General features: G+C 41.9%; 1 protein-coding gene across 2 annotated transcripts in view; it reads right to left on the reverse strand.

Annotated features, from left to right (window-relative positions):
• The window catches only part of LOC121861266 (acetylcholinesterase-like), a 185737-nt gene that overhangs the window by 66943 nt on the left and 93478 nt on the right, over nt 1-25316 (reverse strand). For both annotated transcript variants that reach the window (XM_042358911.1, XM_042358909.1), the window contains exon 3: nt 237-343. The gene's annotated coding sequence lies outside the window, so the exon portion shown is untranslated. The remainder of the gene's footprint in view (nt 1-236; nt 344-25316) is intronic.

The following is a 25316-nucleotide window of genomic DNA, read 5'->3' on the forward strand; positions in this document are numbered from 1 at the left end:
GTAGATAGAGAGTAACTTATTCACAACTGTGTGAGTACAGGAGTGTGAGGCATTATGTCTGGCCGCACACTTCGTTACTCGCATTTGCATGAGAGTTATTGAAGCATATTGTGTGTTTGGTTTTAGACATGGGAAATGATATAGCTACTTAGTGCCAAAAAATGGTTACAATCTTAATATGTCAGCTATCTTGCCATTATAGATAAAGTGTTGTGCTTGACTGTTGTAGGACTCACCGTGAGGGAGTGTGGGCTAGCAGACGACTTGGTGTGTCCAGTGCGCAGCAGAAGCGGACAGTCGACCACCTCTGTTCATTTACCTCTGCCCGTCTCCTCCCGGCCACCTGAGGAACAGAAAATAGTTCTTTATGTCTCGCTCTCTTTCTCGCGTCCACACTCGTTTCACAGAACCTGGGTGATGTTTATCTGTTGGGGTAGGGAGGGATAGTTAGGTAGATGTAGATAAGTGAGTGAGTGAATTTGTGTGTGTGTGTGTGTGTGTGTGTGTGTGTGTGTGTGTGTGTGTGTGTGTGTGTGTGTGTGTGTTTTACATCATATACATCATTCCATTTGTGCTTAAAAAATAAAGTAAATAACAAACACACAATACTCACACGTGACCTTTTTACAAGTTCACAAAAAAGATGTAACAACAAAATAACATTCTAAGAGTACACAAACACTTAAACCAACGAGCGGATTTATTATACACCTGCATGCACAGGATAAAGTACTTATGGATGGACCTGAATCTACTGTAAACCCCCATGACTCAAAACATAACAACACATAACAGCTTTGTATGTATCGTTAACAGGAGCCAAATTACTTTAAAGACTACACAGTAGACAAATGATCGCGGGCACCTTCGTGCCCAGTGAAAGTTTGAACGCTCATGCTTGGCTAGCGTACAGTGAATGAGGGTGCGCCAAGTCCGTAGACTTGCATGGTTAATTAGGGTGTGCCAAGTCCGTAGACTTGCATCGTTTTCCATTGTAAATATAATGGTTAATTAATGCCTTCCTAAAGAAACCATCGACATGGGACCAGGTTTGTTCCACTCTACGAATTTTTTGCGATTTTTCCACCAAGTTTGATGAAAAACAATTGTGCCGTTTCGGCTGCCCAGAACAGACAGACAGACAGACAGACAAAACAGACAGACAAACACACGGCTAGTCCTATAGTATATTAGATGAGACAGTATTGTTGGTTGAGAAATGTCGCTTCACTTAACATTTTTACTTATGGTACCAACGTGTGCTAATAAAAAACAGAATGTCAACACAAAATATAACCGTACTGTAGCATTTCGTTTCGTTTAAGTTTTCAATATAATAACACACTATTATTTAGATCAATGAGTCACCTTGTGTTACTGTCTGGCCACCTTGGAACTCATACTTCAAGGCCTTGTTTTTCACGCACTTTGGAACCCATTTACTTGGTGTACATTGTTAAAACATTATACACCTTTAATGTTAGTATATATGTATAAAATTTTCATTAGTCACGGAAGTATACATGATAAAGTGTATGCATGCGGGGGGGGGGGGTTGTTGATGGTGCACTTCTTATAACGTGCCGCTATTGTTGTTCTGGTGAGTGTTTGTAGTTTGTTGCAGCAATGGTCGCTTCTGTAAGTATGATTATATATCAGTTAATGAGAGCACCTTGTTTAAACCTTATACTCTCTACTAGTCTGTAATAACATGATGTAAGCCTTCTAGACGATACAGCAAGATAAATGTTAATAATAAGATTTATGGAAATACATAGTAAAATAAAATAAAATAACATAGATTAAACGATTTTTAGTACATGGGAATAAACACTGTTACCAACTCACGATTGAGTGACGAAAATTTATACCCGTAATGACTATAAAACCGATTTTATTTTATTTATGAACACTTTTTTTTTTTTTTTTACGGGGATTAGATGATATTCACCTTAAAATATTCAGGGGATGGGTCGTTGGGTCGTGTCACTTGATCAATACTGTATGCATATTATGTATGCTGTATGTATATTATGTATGTATATTATGTATGTGCTCCATTTATATACATTATTTATTCAGCCTAGCTAGCAGCGTGTGGCAATGTATTTACCATGTCCCACATGCTTAATTAATGTGCCTGGCGACATATGGAAGCTGCTAATGTATCACTTACCACATGTCGCCCGAAAGGCTAGTTGACCCCCCCATACAGAGTAAGGAGCGCCACCTTCCTTGTGTACCTTCGTTTATCCAGTAAATACAACCTACGAAAACTCTACAGGCGTTTGTGTTCGCTCCTGTAGATAGAACTTGATACCCAGAACACATGCAAATACATTACTCAGTTGTTTCATACTTTTCATGACATGGTGTTCAATTTTTCATGAATGTTGAATCAAGGATCTTTATCGTCGTGTGTGTAATTTTTGTTCTCAAGATTCAGTAACAATGAAAGACTGGACAAAAGCACCCAAGAGGCGCAGGATAATGGAACCAAGGATGAGAGTGTTCAAGCAACATGTACCAGGTGTGAGTGACAGGAGTATCAGCTCACATGGAAAGTTACTGACAACATCCATGTAACGCCTCTGTTTATTTATGCTGAAACTTTCCCTGTACAGTGGCTTGCCGTCTCCAAGATGGTGTTAGCAAAGTTCGTCATAAATCACCCAATGTTATTCTTCTCTTTAGGATCTTGCTCTATATTTGAAATTTCGGCCAAATTACATATGATTTTGATATCTGACCTATCGACCACATACAGGAAACTTTCAGTTATGTGACCAGAAAGTCTGAAGTCAATATAGTTCATAGTGTTTAGGTGGCAGAACAGTATACCGGAACAAGAGTCATGCCTTGCGTAACCTTGAATTTGATCTGCAATGAATTGTGACCATTGAGAAAGAAGCAATCGTTACCACATAAAGCTTTCGGGTGCCTAAAAGTGGAAACAAAAACAAAACCAAGCCCAACAATAAATAAAACGCAAAGAAATATTACTAATCGACTTGTATGAAATCTTCAACATGTGAACCGTCAGGTGTGAGAGAGAGAGAGACACGAGTGTATACATTGCCAGAATTTACGACTAATTCTTCACCATCTTTATGTTTCTATTGTTTATTTGTTTTGTTATTCTTTGGTCGTCTATTGAGGCTCAAGTACTTGACTAGGTAGTTCATCTCATTTGGTACATCCTGTGGCTGGTCAATTTACTGATATTACCATGATTTTCCCAAAAGTTTCAGAGGTTTTACAGCCAATGAGCATCACCAACTCTTCCCGAGTCCTCTTTCCTGTATTATAATGTTGTACAGTACGTCGTGTTGACAACCTCGCCTCCCTCACACGACTAATAGAGCGTAACACACAGTCGTCTCCCCATGAATATCTTAAATTTGTGGTCTCTATAAGTGCAAATTGTACTTTTACTGGCTCGTAATTTTTCCTGTATTTAGATAGCACATTAGGTAGCATCGTAACGTTGGCGGCAACTCTTTTCTTACACCGCGAACCATGTTTTTCTCTGTCCGCCACCAGGAAACTCCATTGACATCTCCATTGAGCCAAATTTCATTATCATGATCAGGATGGAGGGAGCGTCCGTTCCAATTTTTGCTTGAAGACTTTGGAAGGTGAAGTAAACGTGCAATATGAATATTTTTTATGAGAATACAGTATTATTTTCGAATTGTTTACATATTTTTTTCCAAATTAGAATAATAATTAAAACTAAAATCTTTAGGCACTTTCACGTTCATTTTTTTTTTACAGATATTGTAAATATGAAATTCTACGTTACATTGATGGTATCCTCGTCTCAATAACTAACATATATTAATATGTGGTCTTAGAGTGCCAGTCAATTTAAAAAAAAAAAATATGCGGTTTATGGTTAATGCTCGAGTGTAAAAGGTTGTATCAGCAGCAGTTGTACATCAGCAGTGATTAATACTTAATTGATTCCCGACTGAGTTTGACTGTTAATAAGCAGCAAGATAATGTAGGGTACTATATAATGAGGAAATAAGTACATGACAGCTTTGTCGGCTATCCTTGGTCAAGTTGCCTAACTGTTTACCATTGTTGTTTACCTGCACTGTCTCGACACACAGGAAACTGTATACTCCCACGGACCACGTGCACCGTATACCTACATTGTCTATATTAATACTGAACTGTATAACTATAGTTTATAAACATGTTTATACAGCTGTAAACTTGTATTACAATTTATTGAATTATTATTATTGTTATTATTAACATAATTAAACATGCAAAAAAGCATGTTATTAATATTTTCTATGAGGTGACAAACTTCAAAGTTACTAAAACTCCAACATGCTGTAATGTGGTCATTCGTTCGCCCTTTCATAATAACAAACGCGGAAAGCGTAATGAATATTATTACAGAAAAATATTGCAGCTTCTCTTTGATCCTCTTTTTTTCATTGATTCGGAGCAATTAAAATAATTAGACGCAACAAATTCTGCTGCAAGTAGAGCAATATCGTTAAGAGATCTGTTTTACATAGTGAATTGCCGTCTGGTCCTGTGATAGTGCCTACCAGTGTAAAATGTAAATACAGATTGTAACACCATTGTTACGTAAACACTGAAGGTCTTATACATTTATATCATGCTAAGAGGAAAAAGACTCAATCATGTTTTGTATTGTTCGTAAAGTGAAAACTCCTCTCAGCATATTTACAGTTAGGTCATATTATAGTTCCGGGACGAATATGTGAACCGTGTCTCTGGCATGTTTATGTGAGGCTGGCCAATGTCAACACTGACACATGCTGGTCGTCGCCTCACTGTGGTGTGTTGATGTTCGTGTCACAGCTGACGCTCATATGCCACCCACCCAGGCTTGACACTTGTCACTTTATTTATACACTCGTGACGACACTCAGACCCTAGAAACGTCACTCAGTCGCACGTGACGTCACTCACATGTACCTTATCAACTTATTACCTCTTTCCTCCACAATCCTTCCCTTCTTCCTCTTCCTCGTCACTCCACCATCTTTTTAATACCCCTCGTCTATGCACTGTTTATCGTCTTTTCCCTCTCTCCCACGACCATGTTCCCTTATATTCTCTCCTCACCCACCTACCCTCCCATACCCTCCTCACCCACCTACCCTCCCATACCCTCCTCACCCACCTACCCTCCCATACCCTCCTCACCCACCTACCCTCCCATACCCTCCTCACCCACCTGCTCTCCCCATACCCCCCTTCCCCTTCCCACCCTCCCCATACCCTCCCCAAGTCCTCGTTCCTCCCCATACTCATACTGTTGCATCCTTCAACCCCGCCTCCTGTTAAAGACGTACAGTGTTCTGGATGACTTGGGATGATTATATTGTTTTGTCGGAACGGAGTATTAATGAACAATAATAGCATGGCAGATACGATACTAATATGGTAAGGACTACTTCGTTTAACATGTGTTCACCCGACTCGAGGGATGGCCTGACCTCTTGGATGCCTGAATGGGGGTCTCAAATACTGCCAAATGGTCTGATATCACTCAGGGATTGTGACTACCTACCACTATCCCTTTGCAATTGCGTGTATGGATATTCTTTTTTTTATAAATTGAGGTGTTGTGATGGCTAACAGCGCAGATATCAAACTCGTCATTTAATTTGTGGAGAATATCATGATTGATCTATCTGTTTTAATTGGGTTGGTTTAAAACTCCTGAGCCTCGGGAGAGAAGACTAGAAACAAGTCGCGTGATCGAGACAATTATCGCTTCTGCAAACTAATACCTTGAAAAATAATCTGAAGTGTAATTATTGGACAGAATAGTGACAGTTAAAAATCTAACATATTTCTGAAGATCCGAACTCGAATAAAACAGTAAATTCAAATTACTTTCTGTAAAATATGAGTTACGAATTTCGAGACTTTTTGGCAAACAGTTTTTACATTCTTAGGTTCTCGGATAACACTCCGAGACGAGATCCTCTTTTCAGCTTTGTCTTTCCGGTTCCATAAATCCTCCAAAAGTTTATATTTTTACTGACTTGGTCTATCAGGTTCTTTATCTACTTTGCACGTGAAACTTTATTTTAAAGTGTGAGGTGAACGAAGGGTGCAAGTTAATGAATAATCCCTGGCATAAAAATATTGATTCAGAAAGGTATATCAGTGTAATGGTCGTAGTACATTATTATACCGAGTGTAATTCATTATTTTGTTTACGTTAGTTAAAGAAAACAGTTTCTCGTACTGTGATATAGGGATTCAGTTAGAAAGGAGTTGTTTACAAGTTAGTCGCTTCTGTGGCGATCGATGGTCACATGACATCACAGGGTGTACTAGTGTCCAAGTAGTAGCTAGTAAAGTACTCACAGAGGTGTGGCCCAGTGTGGTGTGAGTGTATCCCGCGTCCTAGTTAACCAACCTTCAAGGAAACGTTACCCCCTTCTTTGGTGACCTTTTTGTCTAGAGAGGGAGGGAGGGCTGGGGGAGGAGGGGGGTGAAAGAAGGTTAGAGATGGTAAGATAAAAAAGCAATGTGGAAGTTGAGGAATCGGAGTGGGAGGTGATAGTCGGCGGCGCTGACCGTCTGGATATAACTCTTTTTCTTTATCGTGCAGGAGCTATCTGGTTCGTTTAAGTGCTTTGTGTGGCTGCCTTCACTGTGGTCTTCATGACTGGATAGCATAACTTAATCTATGTTTACTGAATCTAAGATCGTTTTGTATTTCTTAAGCCTTACTGGCGTCGTCTGGCCCAGAGGATGAGGAGCGGTGTTGGTCCCTTTTGTTCTTGGGTAGAACTTGGGGAAAGTATTTGTGGTGGTTGTCGTTTTCTGTCAGGAATCTTTGCTGGAGTTTTTAATCACACGGTTACAGTTTTATCTCATAATCGTTTTGCTAGTTTGTATAGCTGCTGATTTCCTGGGTTTGTTCTCTTAGGTTTCTGTGAAGGACAAATCTCAGGGCTTGCTACTGGATCACTTTCAATGGCAACATTTTGGATGATGCTTCAAGTGTGGAGGGATAATGCTGGATAGTTTAGAATGGGGATGATTAGTGATTTTTCCAGATGATTTTTTTTAGGTTTTCAGGTTGGTCGTTGAATTGGTATAGTTTTTTCATCTCTCTTTTGGCTGTTTCCTTCCTGGTATGGATATGATAGATGTACCCCGTCAAGGATATGCTTAGGCCTAGAAATTTCCTATGTTTTTGTATTCTATCTGAGCATTCGCCTTATCCTGTCCCTACCCTCACCTTACCTTCCCATCCTCCCCCATCTCCCATCCCCCCCTTGCACTCATATTCCCCCTACCCTCGTCTTCCCCTTTTCACCATTTTCCTCTTGCCTTCCTTCCTACCTTCCTCTTGCTCTCCTCACCGACACCACAGCGAGGTCACGTAATTTGAGACCTGCCATGGTGCTGTAAGACCTTGCCCAGCACACCCTAATTCTTGTCTCACCCACCACGCTGTCTATCCAATATATTCCCCCTCTCCCTCCCACAACCCCCAGCCCCCTTAGGGTAGTCTACATTCACCCTGAAACATAAATTTACCCCCCCGAGGCATAAATTTACCCCCTGACGTATTAAACCATCTGCGTCATCGTATTTCTCGTCCCTATCGTGCCCATTATTACCACTACGATATTTATACCCGAAAATTGCCCGATAAAATATGAAAAATTATTCTCCGACGCGTGTACGAAATTTTTATAAAAGTCTCAGAGTAAACAGCGTGTGGCTCGAGGTGCAGCTTGAGTGTTGATGGAAGGTGATCTCACAACTACACCAGCCAGCCCAAGTGAAAATTTACCAGGTTAATTTTGTTTTCTGTGTATCCTAACTAAAGTGAATTTTGTATTTAATTTTTCCTTCGGTTTTGATGGCTAGTAAGAAGTTACTTTTATTGTTATGTTACTGACCTATCATTGAGGCTTTGGTACGGTTTGTATGTGTGGGAGGGGAGGGGGGCGAGTGTAAAGGATCGGTAGGTGCGGACTGTTGTGCGCATATACGTAAATATGTTATTTTTTTATGTTTCTATAGCATATAAAAGATCACCAAAGCTACATATTCGTATCTGGGTAGGTTAGAGGTACCCCCATGCGCGAACCAGGTACCCTTAGGACGGAAAGCGAGTGTTGTATCCTCTCGACCGCTGCTCCTTATCATCAGTATAATATGCAGGAAGGTGTTAAACATCAACGATGGTTTTATGAAGTAGTTGTGAATAATACGATGGGACCAGGAACATTAATATATACAGGGTTTTATCTTACCGGCAAATGTTATTATAAAGGATTGATTGCTTGACTAATTGTGGTAATTGTATCCCTGGCGACGCAGTTATTATAAAGGAAACACTACAGGCCAAACACATTATTCCACTGTGTAACAAATTATAAAACACACTTTTCTACCGAATGTCTCGTAAGTTGCCAAGTTGGAGCAAGACCTGTCGAAGAATTCTTGAGCTATTACACTGGAAACTGTTAGAATATTTTAGAAAAAAATAAAAATACAAAACCCACCAGAGACCGTGTTCCGTTTTCGAAGTAAATTTATGAAATTTTTTATGAGATATCATTTGGAAATACGAGCCATTTAAACACAAAAATGATTAGTTAAGAATTAAAGAAAGGTCGAATCATTTCAAAACAGAGGAGCGTGTCTTGTAGGCTAAAACCATGTTACGCCCCCACCCCTTACACAGTAACTTATCTAAGAATATGAGACGAAAGAAAAACAAAGTCACTTACTAGCATCCTTATTTTTGTCTATCATATAAACAAAACGAAATCTTCTAGAGTTTCCTGTTTACTAAAGTCAAAAATAAATATTTATGAAAGTCACAATACATCTCGACCTCCTATTGGTCAGTACTCGGCTGTTGACCTTCTGCGCTCTACAGGATAAGAACGATCACAATACTGATGACGGTAAACACGATTATTTTGTTGGACGAACCGAAACAAACAACTGTAACCTTTACTCCTAGTTGATAATATTTGTACGTTTAAATTCACATGGTATCTCATCAGCTTGTCCTTGTGTATTGTGTATCAGTAAAGTTAAACAGAGAAGAATGGAGCAGGTGGGTTTAATCCTGAACTGACAAACACCTCCCACACTAGAAAACAATAACTGTACATTAAAGGAGAAGAGGGAAATGATTCATAATATCACATCGACGAATTAATTGGGGTGTATGTCGTTGACCTTCACGGTGTTCATGTGTGTTGTGTTTAATGTGCAGGTGATGCATAAACTAGCTTCAGTGTCAGTGTGCTGTGTGTGTGACAGTTTTAGGGAGGACATTATTATAAAGGAACCAGGCCTTGGTGTAGGCTGTATGGCCACCCTGCGTGACTGCGTAGAGCCTAGACATTACAGGTCATAAACTACATCATATACACGAGAGCAAGCCAACTGACACACTAACAAAGATAACAGGGTAATAACAGCATGTAAGCACAGGTCACTGACTTTCTAACAAGTACCAAGTACATAACCACCGACCGTCATAGCGGCGCCGCAGCTGGTCAAATCTTCGCTGCCGGCCACTTTGAGGAGATACCACTGTCTGAGTGTGTGGACGACCACTTGTCTCTTGCCGATGGTGCGTTTCCTCATCACCGACAATAGGACGTTTTATTTAACATTATTGGACCAAGTGTTGAGAGCTTCGTCATGTGATGTTAAACTACTGCTATAGGACCTCAGTTATTATTGCCTAGATTTAACATTGTCACCCAACTCAGACGACACATAGAAGTACAATTGTTGAGGGATTGAAACAGCGCCATTGTATCTATAGATTTTATTATTGTCAAACGTATTCGTCATTTCATGTGGCTCACGTGTTATGAGGGGTTTTCGTCTTCAAGCTCATTCACTAGGACTCATCAAACTCTTAATCTAATGATCAATATTTGAGGTATTTGTTTGTGTCTCGTACAATATTCTTAATTAGAAATGAGGTATAGCTCATCTCAAGCACAGTACGTACTATACATGTACCGGCTGGCATATAAGGCACAGGTCATCCATCTCAAACACTTGACACTAGATGATACTTTAAGTCGTTTGTTTCATCTTTGAATATTGTAATGGACTTGGCCGTAATTTATTATAGCCATCCGTAAATATTGTGTATACCGCAACAGTGACAGTAAAGAGGTAATAAATTTTGTCATTAATTATTGTGAAGGAGTGTGATTCATTGTCCTAAGCTGTCCTAAACTGCCCTACCAACGTTAACCGTTTAGAAGATCCGTCTTATACTATGTTATAAATGTCTGCTTTACGTTCCATCCCTAGGATCTGTTATATGTAAATAGTGTCATTTAAAACAGAGGTAAGACCCGTTAAAGGAGTGACAGAACCGTCTACCTCTGTCTTTTATGTTAATTTCAGTATACAATTTTCATCTCTTATTCCAATATTCCAATTGCACTTAATTGCCTTTTTTTTTTTACTTATTTAGAAAACTTGGATTTTGGGGGAGCACATGTAGAGCCTCTCAGTGTTGTGGCTCAAGGAATATTATGCCAGTGATTGTGATAGTGTTTACATTATGGTGGTAGAATGTTTATTCCATTCATTGTATATGTTATCACCGTCAAGAGTAGACCCAGGTGCTGGAGTGACTTTGAATTGAAAGTCACATAATTATAATCATCACGCCTCTTTATCTTAAAAGAAAATTATATTTTTTTCTCAAAATTTTTTACTACTCTGTATACGGGGACGATGTAAAACAGACTGTAAATTAATAACATCATTGTTAACCTAACCATACCTTGCCTTACGTCACCTAATTTAGGTATAAATTGCTTTTGTTATTAGTATATTAAACAAAGTTTTAATAGGAAACAGAACAAGTTTTTCCACATTTATTCTAATTTCCAGTAGTTTATACAAATTAAGAAAAGTTATATCGGTAAAAAGGTCACCCGTAATTCACTATCAAATGATCCATTATTCATCAGTTTGGGTAGAGGAACTACTGCCACAGAAACAGGTATCACTAACCCTCAGTGTCCTACGGCACTACAACTAACACCTACAGTACAGCTCTGTATTTAAATCTAGTGAAACACTACCAACTCAATTCTGATCAACATATCTACAAACTGAGACGAGGCACAAGTCTGGGTGGTAAGACTGAAAAGTAACATACTGTATACTAATATGATTTTGAAACCTTGATATGAAAACTGAAACCTGATCTTTCAGGAGGGGTTCGATGAATTTGGAACTGAACAATCCTGTTGTCTCGCTAGGGTTGGTAGGCGTGATTGTGAGACATTTCCTACCTATTATGGTAGGCCTAATTTAGTTATTTCATTCGAAATATAAAATTAGTTCGTTGCAATATGATTGGTGAATAACAGTATGCCTCATGAGCCTTTATCAAAAACCTTCGTTCGTGGTGTCATTTTGTTTCACAAAAGAATTGTAAAGATAGTATTTTTTTGCCGAGTTACATTGTCGGTGATGGTGAAAAGGAGAAGAAAAAATGTGTGAAAGACAAACTACCACAGTACAGTAATGGAGACCACGATGCCTCACATACACACAGACAAGACAGTGGTGGTGAGGAGGGTGTGTGGTGACACCTGCAAGGGAGGGCGAGATGAGGTGCAGATAAAAGTGTTTTCGTTGTCAGAGAGAAGGTGTGTCTCATCACCAGATCGATGACGCTATTGCTGCAGTCCTTGACGCTGTCATTAGCCTGGCCAACCACAAGGCCTCAGCTGCATTACGTCACCGCATGATTAACCAACCACACAGTTTCACACGCATTACTTCATCGGATGATTGGCGAATCAAAAAGCTGCATGATGTTATCTCATGATTTACTGCCCAGATAGTTCCTGTTACATGACCTCAACCAAGGCCTGTACTGTATCACTAGCTGTCTGCCATAGCAGTCTCAGTTCGAGCCCGTGTATCTTGAGGTAGAATGGAGGCAGAGATCATCGTAAAAAAATTAGTCACAAGAGTTAAACCTGATATGAATGCTCTTAACACCTAGTCACAGAACCACCATCACTGTGAAGCTTCGTTGTGCTGTTTCAAGAGTCGACTCGTTCATTAACATCTCCGTACTGCATTAGCTTGCCTCACACATGACTTACCTATATAGCCATTAACACTATTGTACATACACTAACGCCTGTCTTAACAAGTACAAAAGTTTATAATAAGATGATGATGTTTTAAGATGTATAAAAATAACCATCCAGTGACAAATACGATTCTGAATGTATTTAGAGGCAACAGATAACTACCAAAATAAGCAGATGATTAATGTTGTTATAATGTTTTAGTCTCCGGAAGAACAGTTTAATTATGTATATATATTGTAATACTATGATCGAGTAACTTAGAAATGTCACCATTAAAAAAAAATAAAATCTTTAAAAGTGGTCTCGACAGGGGCAGTGTGGATATAGTACACTGAAAAGCAAATCTCTGTACGTTTTGAGACAACAAGGCTAACACTGTCCTTGACCACTCATACTGAGATCAGGTACCCATTCACAGCTGGGTCGACTGGGCGTGTCCGGGATACAAACCAGCGATCTTTAGGACAAGAGGTAAGGTTATAACGGGAGATCCATCATTGTTTACACACCTGTGGGTAGGTTATCGGTGAATATCACAGTACACATAATTAGCCTCGTTATATAACCATTAATATACATAAAACAGTCAGTTCGAATTTGTTTAAATGTCTATAAGGTAAAGAGAGTTAGCCTTGGACACCTGGGTAAGGCAGTGCCGCGGGGAAAGTGAAGGGCCTGACTAGCATTGCTCCCGCTGGCTCAGTTTTCCTGTGGTCACAATAACACCCGTGGCGGCTAACACACACACCCACAACCTCTCTCTCTCTCTCTCTCTTTTAATCTTAGCCTTTATTTGCATCATCGACCCACATCCTCAGAGATTCCCACGCTAAAAAAAAAAAAAAATACCCGTATCTGACACACTTACGAGACGACACATAAAATATCGTAAGTCTAATGGCATCTTAAAGCACTGAGACTCGACCGTAATAGGTGTTCAGTCTTATCTTGGGTTACGAGGAAAATTTGGACGTACAAATCTTTGAGAATGACGACGGTGGTCCACAACAGAGGCGGCTCTTCACTGGTAATTGGGCGCCCGGGTTTTAAAAGTGACTTTCCTCTAAAAATAGCGGACGAGCGAGCGACGTGTGTGTGTGTGTGTGTGTGTGTGTGTGGCGCACTGGCCTAGGGATTTATGGTGCTTCTCCTTGGCCCTCTCACTGAAGCGGTCACTTAACAAGACACTCATTGAAGCGGTCCCTTTACTGGACACTCACTGAAGCGGTCACTTAGCTGGATACACTCACTGAAGCGGTCAGTTAACTGGACACTCACTGAGGAGAGAGAGAGAGAGAGAGAGAGAGAGAGAGAGAGAGAGAGAGAGAGTCGCCCTCACACTGTCCTCCCATATCATGGCCTCATGCTCACAACTACTACTCTTAATGACTTCATTCATACTTCCCAGAAAGATGCTGGTCCCTCTCCCACTTGCGTCACACACACACACACACACACACACACACACACACTATGCACCAATTACGAGAGCATTTTAATATTTGTTTTAACGCAAATATTTTGTATATATTAGCTCAACTTGGGCTTAAAAAAATATTAGTTGTATTAAACATTCTTCTCTTCCCTCTTTCCTCTCCTTTCTTGTTCCAATCCTGATATTATTTTGTCCTTTTTCTGGTCCCATTTCTTCAAATTTATCTTCTTTCTTCTTCCTTCTTTCCATCATTGTATTATCTACTTGTTCTCCTCCCTGTGTCCCTTCACCCTTTCTCATATTCCTTTCATTTTATCCTCCATTATTCTTGTCTTGTTCTATCCCTTCCATCCCATCATCACCCAAGCCTCCGTCTCTTCCTTCTTTCCTTTAAACCTTCATCCCTTCTGTTTTGTCTTCCCTTGCTTCTTTCTCCCGCTATACTCCCTTCATCCATTTTTTCTTATCATTCTTTCTATCTCCTCATTCTTTCCATTCTAACTCTCTTTATCTTCTCCTCTCTCATCTTCCCTCCCTCCCTCCCTCCAATCCCTTCCTTCCGTCATCCTCCTTCCCTCTCTATCATTCTTACCTCCCCCTCACTCTTCCCCCATCACTATTCCTCCATCCATCCTCCCATTCCTCCATCCCATCCTCGTTTATTCTATCCATCCCCCCTTCCTTCCCTTCCCTGCCATCCTGTGTGACCTCTCTTTCCCAGGAGTAAAAATTAGCACACGTCAGCAAGAGTTACACCAAGGGTCATTATTTCCAGCAAAAATAGAGGAGATTCGAGGTTGAATTAGGTGACACGGCCCAACTCCGCCCACACTCAACCTCCGAATTCTCTAAAGATTTCGTACGCTAAAAAAAAAAAAAATTACCCGTAACTTTAAAGGCGTAAGAGAGAACGTATCTAAAAATCACTGTGTTATTAAGGTACATTTGTATTATTTATCTATTTCTCTTCTTTAATTTAGCTGATAAAAGACACAATATATCATGATACGGTAGAGTTTCGGTGTAGTTTTGACTTCATTTTGGTTGCCAACTCGATTTCGAAGGTTAAGTGGGCTTGTTAAATGCATTCTCGCCACACCAGTCGGAGGGAGGGAGGGATGAAGGTAGGGATTTAACTCTCGAACCTTTCAGATTTAGGATTTTGATCTTGGTGGTGGGGAAAAGAAGCGACTAGAGAGAGAGAGAGAGAGAGAGAGAGAGAGAGAGAGAGAGAGAGAGAGAGAGAGAGAGAGAGAGAGAGAGAGATTAAATCTGTTTATAGTCTATGGAGAATCACGAGACCTTCCGTTTGAGAAAATTTGATGACACTCTTATACCCCTGTACCCTGACCCCAGTAACACCCTTGACCTCAGTGACACCTGATCACAGTGACACCCTGACCCCAGTAACACCCTGACCTCAGTAACACCCTGATCCCAATAACACCCTGATCCCAGTAACACCCTGACCTCAGTAACACCCTGACCCAGTAACACCTAACCCTAGTGACACCCCTGACCCCAATGACACCCTGACTTCAGTAACACCCTGATCACAGTGACACCCTAACCCCAGACCCCTGACACCCTGACCCCAGTTATGGCCTGATCCCAGTGACACCCTGACCCAATGACACCCTCATCCCAGTGACACCTTGACCCCAGTGACACCATGACCCCAGTGACAAGCTGACCCCAGTGACACCCCTGACCCCAGTGACACCCCTGACCCCAGTGACACCCTCATCCCAGTGACACCCTGACTCAATGACACCCTCATCCCAGTGACACCTTGACCCCAGTCACACCTCACCCCAGTGACACCCTGATCCCAGTGACACCCTGACTCCAAAGACACCCTCACCCCAGTGACACCCCTCACCCCAGTGACACCCTGATCCCAGTGACACCCTCACCCCAGTGACACCCTCACCCCAGCAACACACTACACCCAGCAACACACTACCCCCGGTAACACCTTCACCCTAGCAATACACTCGCCCTAGCGCCACTCTCATCCCTGCATCATGCCCCAGCAACACCTACACTCCAGCATCACCTACACTCCAGCAACACCTACGCTCCAGCAACACCACCTACACCTACCAGCAACACCTACACCCCAGCAACACCTACACTCCAGCAACACCTACACCCCAGCAACACCTACACTCCAGCAACACCTACACCCCAGCAACGCCGTCACCCCAGCAATACATAACTTCATTGGGAAACTTTGATCGAAACTTAAACCAAGTACACTCATTCGATTCCCAAAGTTGCCAAGTAGTTCATTAAGGTAACCTAATACACCAAGTTTCCTCACTTAATGGCGTAATGGATGTGGTTAAGAGAACTTTGTCTTATTGCTCCTTAAGTAAGAGTTAAGGGAGTTTGTTTTTATTCACACACACACACACACACACACACACACACACACACACGGCTGCTGGATCTTGTTTTCCCCACTCCAGGTGTAGAAAGGTCAACATCCTAAAAGTACTTCAGAGGCAAGATAGTGCCAACCTCCTAGTCACCCCCTAAGGATCATCTACCTACACGTTGACAAAGGGAACATCAACCTCCTGAGCCTCAAGTGTTTGTGGCAGGACGCACCTCAAGGCTTTCATCTTTTTTTTTCCTTCATCTTTTAAAGGGCAACACCTCTTCTTTCATATTTCGGCGTCTCCCCTGTTCTCGGTTTTAACCCCGGTTTTTTTTATCATCGCGTGTTTTCTGTTTTCTTTCATCATGGGAATTGTGACTTATATAATTACCAGTTTTCTGTTTTCTTAAAGGGATCAATTTTGTTCTTTATTTTCCTTTAAAATACAGTGAAGATGATTATATTATTATTATTATTAGTAGTAGTAGTAGTAGTAGTAGTAGTAGTATCGTTATTATCATTGATTTTCATATTTTTTATTTATTTAAAATTTTCGCATTTCAATTTGTTGATCCATAAAAATACTGTAAGTTAAAAATTGATCCCTTTTAAGTAATGCGAGTCACCTTTACGCAAACAAATTTTCTAGTACATTTAGTTGGTACACTTTCTCAATTTTGATGAAGTAAAAACGTTTCATCAATTTTTTCTCCAAATTTAGAGTGCAGTGCAGGTCATGTGAGGCACAATTTCTTTCCATAGGAGACTGGATTATTTGTTTTTCCATAAGATGACCACCATTTGAGTTCAGAAGCAGTAATAACCTACCAACGTCGCCCCCAGGACAAGCTGGTTTTAAAATCTTCTCTGATACTGTTAGTTCAGGCCTGGGGCTTGACAGTGCCACCCCACAGTCAGTTCAGGTAAGTGAGGTAGAGCGGTAGGTAGCTGTCGTGGCTCAGGTGGTATAAGAGCTCCTTGTGGCCCCCCGAGGCTATGGTCGACCCGGGCCGGGAGAGGGAGAGAGAATGGGGTAAAGTGGAGGAAGGGGGAGTGCAGGGGTGGGACAAATTAGAGGGGGGAAAGAGGGGAAGAAGACTAAAGAGAGAGGGAAGAGAGGAAAACAGTTATGAGAGAGAGAAAGAGGAAGAGGAAAAGGATGCCGAGGGAGAAGAAAGGTTGAGGGAAACTATGGAACGGGAGAAAAGGGGAAGGACGGTGATGGCGGGAGAGAGAGAGAGAGAGAGGAGAGAGAGAGAGAGAGAGAGAGAGAGAGAAACCCTCTCTCTCTCTCTCTCGGGTATCATAGCACACATAAAGGTTTCTGAAGCTCATTTCAAATATTCTATAATTTTGTTTTTGCTTTCTATTTTCTGTATCGCGGAGAGATTTATAGCGACGACGAAAATGACAATGCATTTATATATATCTATACTTATTAATGCTCCCGTAGTAGTAGTGTTTGTTGGACCTACTATGTTATATCAGTTTTTTGCTCTTGATGTGCTCACTTGTACAGGTCTTCGTCATGTCTGCACTTACCCTGGGCACTTGATCACCCTAATAATCGTTTTCTTTTTACACTCAATATGTTCGCACCGGACTTAAGCTTCCCATCCCATTCTCTTACTCTGCTCTAATCTAAAGCCTGCATGACAGATCAGATCACAGTAAACCGGTGGGGTAGGATGCTCAGAACCTCCGGGATGTGAATTGGCTCCTCCGGCGTAAAGATGGTGGGTGAACTCTGCCTCAGGCACTAATGGCTCCACCCGTGACTGGCTCTGGCATTTGACCCGGCTCTTCATTTCCATAAACTTCGGGCTGTCTTTGTAATATCGTATCTTGTAATACCATCTTGCTTCTTCTTCCTGACTTCCTCGTTCTTTTTGACACCCAACAGTCTCGGGCTGCCTAACTCAAACTTCATCAGAATCTATCTAAAACCTTAATCATAGTTTCCGCTTTAAATGGGTGTGATAAATACATTAATTGTTATTTCGTGGACATTTTATCGAATAAATTCTCTGTTGTCTGGCAAATAAGTCCATTAGCTAATAACAACGTTATTTTCTGTTCCCTTCACTTTCCACCTAACTCCTCCAACAATGTGTAACTTTCCAACTCCTGCTCTCTTCACACTCAGGCTCTGAAAATCATTATACAGGAGGTTTCAGTGTGTATCACAAAGAATAGCGCGACTCCACCGTGGATAATCCCGGAGGAGTCGAGCCCCTTCTTTTTTCTACTTAAAGATCTTGAAAAAATAAACAAACATATAACTTGAGTTCTTGATCGTCACAAACATTCTTCTAACACACGAGATCTTGTTTTACCACTAACTCCTCTCACTACAAATAACCTTTATCTCTTCGAACTGGGTACGACCCACAGTGCCTCCCCTGTAATGCCTTCTGTGACACTTTGGCAATGTTCGGTGGTCTCCCTTGTGTAGATCTTAAAATTACCTTTTCTCTGATCAGTACTGCTCCATTGGCAGTCGAGTGTCCTAGTCGCACACTGTATATGGCTTGGGTGGAGTTCTGCATTCTGTGTGGTACTAGATATTTCATTAATCATAATTAGTTAGATCGCTCGTGCTTTGGATGCATGGCATGTCGGTATTGCTCATGAAATACATCTCTTTACCTCTACTCGGAATCATTTAGAAGCTGTTCATCGTCAGCAAAGTCCCCTCACACCCAGACAGTGTGTACGGATTCTCTTCATATAACAAATCTTTCTTCTCCTTTGCCAAAAATTTATCCAAGAACTTCTGCAAACTCATCCTTTCCTCCTGTCATATCCTGATCTAACTTTACTGAGAAAGTCACTCTCATCGGTTCCCTCATTTCCTCGTATTCTACTTAGGATGACTCCAGCCTCCTAAACCTATGCTCTCCCTTGTATCCTCCTCGAACAAGGTCTACCGTGTCCTCTCTTCCCTCGAGGTGGACAAAATTTATGGCATCCCTCCCTCCCCGGGCATTAAGGGAGTAACGCTTCTGAATTGGTTCCTGTTTTTGCCTGCTGTTTCACTCCCTATCTTAAGTCCAGTACTTTTCCTTCATCTTGTTGAATTGTCAGAACTCCTGTACAAACACTTGACTTCTCCGTATGCTACATTTAGAAGAACTTACTGTAAACATGACAGGTGAGGGTGATCAGGTGAGGGTGATCAGGTGATGGTGTACAGGTGATGGTGTACAGGTGATGGTGTACAGGTGATGGTGTTTAGGGGAGGGTGTACAGGTGAGGTCAACATAACATCGAGAGGACCTGTAAGCTTGAGCCAGTGTTCCAAAGTTGTACAGTACTTTTGGGGTCGTCATTTTCGTCATTCTCTTCCTTGTTGACGTCATTTTCTGTCATTTGCGTCACTTTTTGTAGTTGGTGCCATTTTCGATGTCGTCGGCGTCATGTTCTTTATCATTATCGTCACTTTTTTGTCGTTGGCGTCATTTTCGTTGTCGTCGGCGTCATGTTCTTTATCATTATCGTCACTTTTTTGTCGTTGGCGTCATTTTCGTTATCGTCGGCGTCATGTTCTTCGTCGTTAGCGTCTGAGTAAGCAACTGTGAATTTTCTGCCTGGCTCTTATCACACTGGTCGGCTTATCCTTCCTCTGATAACCCTTGTAACACACCCTCACGACAAAATATCCATTGAAAAACAGTAAACACTTTATAATCCCTGCCAGAGATAAAAGAACACGGTTGAATATTATAATCAGGGCAAGAGGTTGTTGTTGTTATAATGTTGTTACTGCGCTTCAACAACTAAGGTCATTAAAGCGCGTAACTAGGTCAAAAATTACACTTATTCCATCAACAATTAAAAATTATGGGAAATAAACTCAGGTGAGGGTGAAGTTTGTGGCCACTCTCACACCTGAGGGCTTCTATAACACACAACTGGGGGTCTCTAGAACACACACACCTGAGGGGCTCTAGAGCACACACACACACACACCTGAGGGCTTCTATAACACACAACTGGGGGTCTCTAGAACACACACACCTGAGGGGCTCTAGAGCACACACACACACACACACCCTTTATAACACACAACTGGGGGTCTTAGAACACACACACCTGAGGGGCCTCTAGAGCACACACACTCACACACCTGAGGGCTTCTACAACACACAACCAGCCCCAGAACACACACACCTGGGGGGCCTCTATAACACACACACTTGGGGCCTCTATAACACACAACTGAGGGCCTGAGCACACACAACTGAGGGTCAGCCTCTATAACACACACAACTGAGGGCCTTCTATGACACACACACCTGGGGGCCTCTATAACACACACACCTGGAGGCCTTTATAACACAATACTTTTCACACGTGGGGGGGCCTTTATACACACACAACTGAGGGCTTGCACACACACCTGGGGGCCTTTATAACACACACACCTGGAGGCCTCTATAACACACACACGTGGGGGCCTTATAACACACACACAACTGAGGGCCTTTATAACACACACACCCCTGAGGGCCTTTGGTGACACACACACCTGGGGGGCCTTTATAACACACACACCTGAGGCCCCTATAACACACACACGTGGGGGGCCTTTATAACATACAAAAACTGGAGGGCCTCTCTTATAACACACACAACTGAGGGCCTCTTCTATAACACACACAACCGAGTCTTCTATAACACAGCTACTACCTGAGGGCCCCTATGACACACACAACGGGGGCCTCTATAACACACACACCTGGAGGCCTCTATAACACACACACGTGGGGGCCTCTATAGCACACACACCTGAGGGCCTGTACCACACACAACTGAGGGCCTCTATAACACACACACCTGGGCGCATCTATAACACACACCTGAGGGCCTCTATAACACACAACTGGGGCCTCTATAACACACACAGTTACTGGTGGTCTTGCAGCCGTCACCCAGGTATGTATATTAACAAACCCATATATGAATGATGGATATAAATGTAACGTTAATATTATTATAAATATTTAGCATTTTACGCATATGGATTGCCTCATAAAATCACCAATCAACCTAGAGAAGTCGACTTGTGAAAGAGACCTAGGGGTACTTGTAAGCCCGGACCTACGGCCTAGAAAACAGTGCGTTAATGTTCGAAATAAGGCAAACAGAGTATTGGGTTTTATATCTAGAAGTGTAAGTAACAAGAGTGCAGAGGTCTTATTGCAACTATATCTTGCGCTAGTTAGGCCGCACCTCGATTATGCGGTTCAGTTCTGGTGCCCCTATTATAGAATGGATATATATTCACTAGAGTCGGTGCAGCGAAGAATGACAAAAATGATTCCGGGACTTAGAGACCTTCCATATCAGGATAGGTTAAAGAAACTTAACTTGCATTCCCTAGAAAGACGAAGAGTGCGGGGAGATATGATAGAAGTATTTAAGTGGGTGAAAGGAATCAATAAAGGGGATATAGATAAAGTTCTTATAATATCCGAGCAGGTTAGGACTCGGAGCAACGGATTCAAGTTGGATAAGTTTAGGTTTAGGAGGGAGATAGAAGAAACTGGTTCACAAATAGGATGGTGGACGAGTGGAACAAGCTTAGCAACTTTGTAGTAAGTGCGGGAACTCTGGAAAGTTTCAAAAGGAGGCTAGATAGATTCATGGATGATAGAGAGTGGTAGTAACTCTCGACAGGAGCTGCCATGCACAGGCCAACCGGCCTATTGCAGACTCCTTATTTTCTTATGTTCTTATGTTCTTATGAAATTCAGATAACACTCAAGAAAGGTGAGTAATATGTGGGGAAAAGACGATAGTGCCGCACTGATATGCAAAGAAACCCAATTACTCACCTCAGAGCAGACTTTTACCCACTTTACCTGGGTGAGGAAGGTGATTGTCACTCACATCATCAGTTAGTTATAGTGTCAAATCATGTTTACGTTTTTACCATTTTGACAGGTATATTTTTATAACTTTATACATAATCATTTATCATGAGGGACCTTTAGTATAATGTTTACTTGTAGTCACATGTGTCAAATACCCATTTAATTGTGTGATAATATGTTGATGGTCGATGAATTCAAATACTGAGTTATACCCCGACCAATATTCATATACCAGAAAATATGTCTAACGTAAGTGTGTTTGACTAAGTGTGATGACTGATTGGTAGAGATTAATATCTTCATTTGGATCATCATTTCATGGTTATTGTTTTTGAGAGAGAGAGAGAGAGAGAGAGAGTGCCTTTCGTGAACATTATGAATGCATCAGGTGGTTGAGGGAAGACACAGGTGTATGGTCTTAATAGCTGGTCACAACACCTTAGATTCCTTTCGTCCCTTATAAAGGAAATCCTCATAGACACTCGTGCTCAGTTTGGTCAGATGTTCAGCTTCCGTTAATATCGCCTTCTAATTCGCACACACACACACCACGTGAAGCCCCTCATAACACCATCTGTGAGGGAACCACTACACCACGTGAGGTCCCTCCTAACACCATCTGTGAGGGAACCACTACACCACGTGAGGTCCCTCCTAACACCATCTGTGAGGGAGTTACTACACTACGTGTTTGCTGTTCAACACCTACATTAATCTGTATGTTCACTGTATGTTCCTTTACCTTTCCCTAATGAAGGCTTTTGTTTAACCACCAATGTATGTAATAAGTCATTTATGTTCAATGTATATTTTCAGCCTTCGGGCTGCAGGACCTTTTCAATAAACCGTTAATACTAATACTAATAATAATATTAATTATTATTATTATTATTATTATTATTATTATTATTATTATTATTATCATTATTATTATTATTATTATTTATTATACATCAGGGGGGCGTTAATATTATAAAGGAACATATATATACTTAACTACATACTGTGTTGTGACGAAAGAATAACACGGGCTCAAGATAATGTGACACAATTTTTCCACTGTGTTCTTAAATTCTTGAGTAATGCTTGAATATATTGGCGATGTAATTTTATACAGGTATTATTTATGCAGAAGGAAACTGACAAGAAATGCCGCCTCAGGTGATGAGATTGGCGGACACACACACTCAAAACACGCTGTGACTCCTATTGACTCGGTAGGGTTGTCAAAATCCTTTTCCTTTGTACGTGGCCTAACTGTTGGTCTGCTGTGTTAAGAGGTGTAGTACAGGTGTCCGGGCATGCTGTAAAGGGTCAGATACTCTCCCTTTTATTTATTATGAGAGAGTAACTGTACAGTATATTCGTAGATTCATGCTACATGACCAACAGCTGTAGATACTGAGGCATTAACACACACACATACTACTACTACTACATTTTTTTTTAATAAAAAATCGAGTTTGACGATTTTCCGTCTATGATAAAATGAAATGAATTATTAAGGATGTTACCTTCGTTGGTGAGCTCTGAGGTAACCAGAGAGGCCGATACGGAACCGGCAGAGTCGTTCACAGATGTTGTACGTGTGGAGGGCTATATCTAGTGTGGGAGGGGCGACAGCGGCGTCGTCCCGGCGCTGGCGCTTGTCTGTCGGTAAGCAGTCGGGCTAACTCGAAAGTATTGACACCATCTCGTGTGGTGCTCTTCCAATCGTTACTGTGTGGAGTAATCGTCTCCTAGGTGAGGGGGTCGATTTGGCACTTTTTCAGGTTTGTCTTAAGACTATCGTAATACCTTTTCAGTTGCCTGCCAGCGTTACGTTTACCATTCGTTAGGTGACTGTAAGGTAGCTGCTTTGGCAGTCTACTGTCTGCCATGCAAGTAACATGGTCAGTTGGTGTCAGCGAAAATACTGTCATTTGTTCTCTTGTCTTCCCAGCGAACTCGGAGGATGGAACGAAGACTACGTTGGTGAAAGTTTTCGAGTGCCTTGAGGTGCCTCCTGTATATGACCCATGTCATACTGCCATATAGCAGGGTGGGGAGGACCACTGTTCGATATACGTGCAACTTTGTAGATAATTTCAGTTCCCTGCAGCTGAAGACACGGATACAGAGGCTGTCAAAGGCTTGAGATGCACATCTGATCTGATGTTGAATCTCTTCATCGATGTCCGCCTTGGTGAATAGGTGGGTGCCGAGATACTGAAAGTGGGTAACATGAGAGCGGGTAGTACCGTTAAGCTGGAAGGATGGTTGAGGTGTGGCTGAACTCGGGGCAGGCTGAAAGAGAATCTGAGTCTTACGTACATAAGCCTCAAGCCGAAGTGTGCATACGTATCTGCGTAAGTGTTCAGGATCTCCTGTAGGTCGCGTTCAGTGTGAGCGACAAGGGTGAGGTCGTCTGCATACTAAAGTTCAGTGTTGGAAGCTGCCGACACCTTGTTTCTGCCTGGAGTCGTTTTATGTACTCTATGTCCACCCCGTTGGGTAAATTGGCACTGACACGAGTAAGGAAGGCAGCCAAGAAAATGGAAACGAGAGTTGGTTCCAGTACACATCCTTGTTTTATCCCCGTTTGGATGGGGAAGAAACTCACACTGGATGCCATTGTGGAGGACACTGCCGTTCTTGCCATCTTAGAGTTTCCTCACAATGCCGGTGAATTTTGATGGGCAGTCAAAACGTCTGAGGGTACGCCAGAGGGCTTCCTTGTTGATCGAGTAGGCCTTGGTTAGGTCGATGAAAGCCACGTACAGGTCATGATGCTGTTCTCTGCACTTTTCCTGCATCTGGCGGGCAACAAGGATCATGTCATTGGTGCCACGTGATGGTCTAAAGCCACATTGAGATTCTGGAAGGAAGAAGTCTGTTTAGGAGGATTCTGGCGATGATCTTACCAGCTGCTGATAGCAGTGAGATCCTGCGGTAGTTGCCACAGCCTGACTGGTCTCCCTTGTTCTTATAAATATTGACGATGGAGGCGTCTTTAAGAGCTTGGGGGATTTCCTCCTTTTCCCATATATTCTACAGGAAAGAGTGGGGACAGCTGGTAACACACACACACACACACACACACACACACACACACACACACACACACACACACACACTCTCTTCCTTACCTGTCACTTGTCATATCACCCTCCACGTCTTTCACACCCATCACCTTCCCTCCGCTCATCCTCATTCTTATCTCACCCCTATTATATCTCCTCGTTCCTACTCCCCACTGTCCTTCAACCTCATCCTGCCCACTCATCCTCCTCCATTACTCTATTGTCTTTCCCTTTCCCTTTCTCCTTCCCCTCCCTTCCTCTCCCCTCAGGTACGTCCGGTGGCCTCTTCTTCCCTCGCCTGAGATCATAATTAAACAGTAAATAGCCAAACTTTGCACTTGAAGACAACACAAAAAAGTTTAAAGTGGTGCCTCCTCGTTCTCCTGGCTGGGCTCGAGCTTATATAACTCAGAGACT

Source organism: Homarus americanus, unplaced genomic scaffold (genome assembly GCF_018991925.1).
Source record: "Homarus americanus isolate GMGI-L3 unplaced genomic scaffold, GMGI_Hamer_2.0 scaffold38850, whole genome shotgun sequence".
Taxonomy (NCBI): domain Eukaryota; kingdom Metazoa; phylum Arthropoda; class Malacostraca; order Decapoda; family Nephropidae; genus Homarus; species Homarus americanus.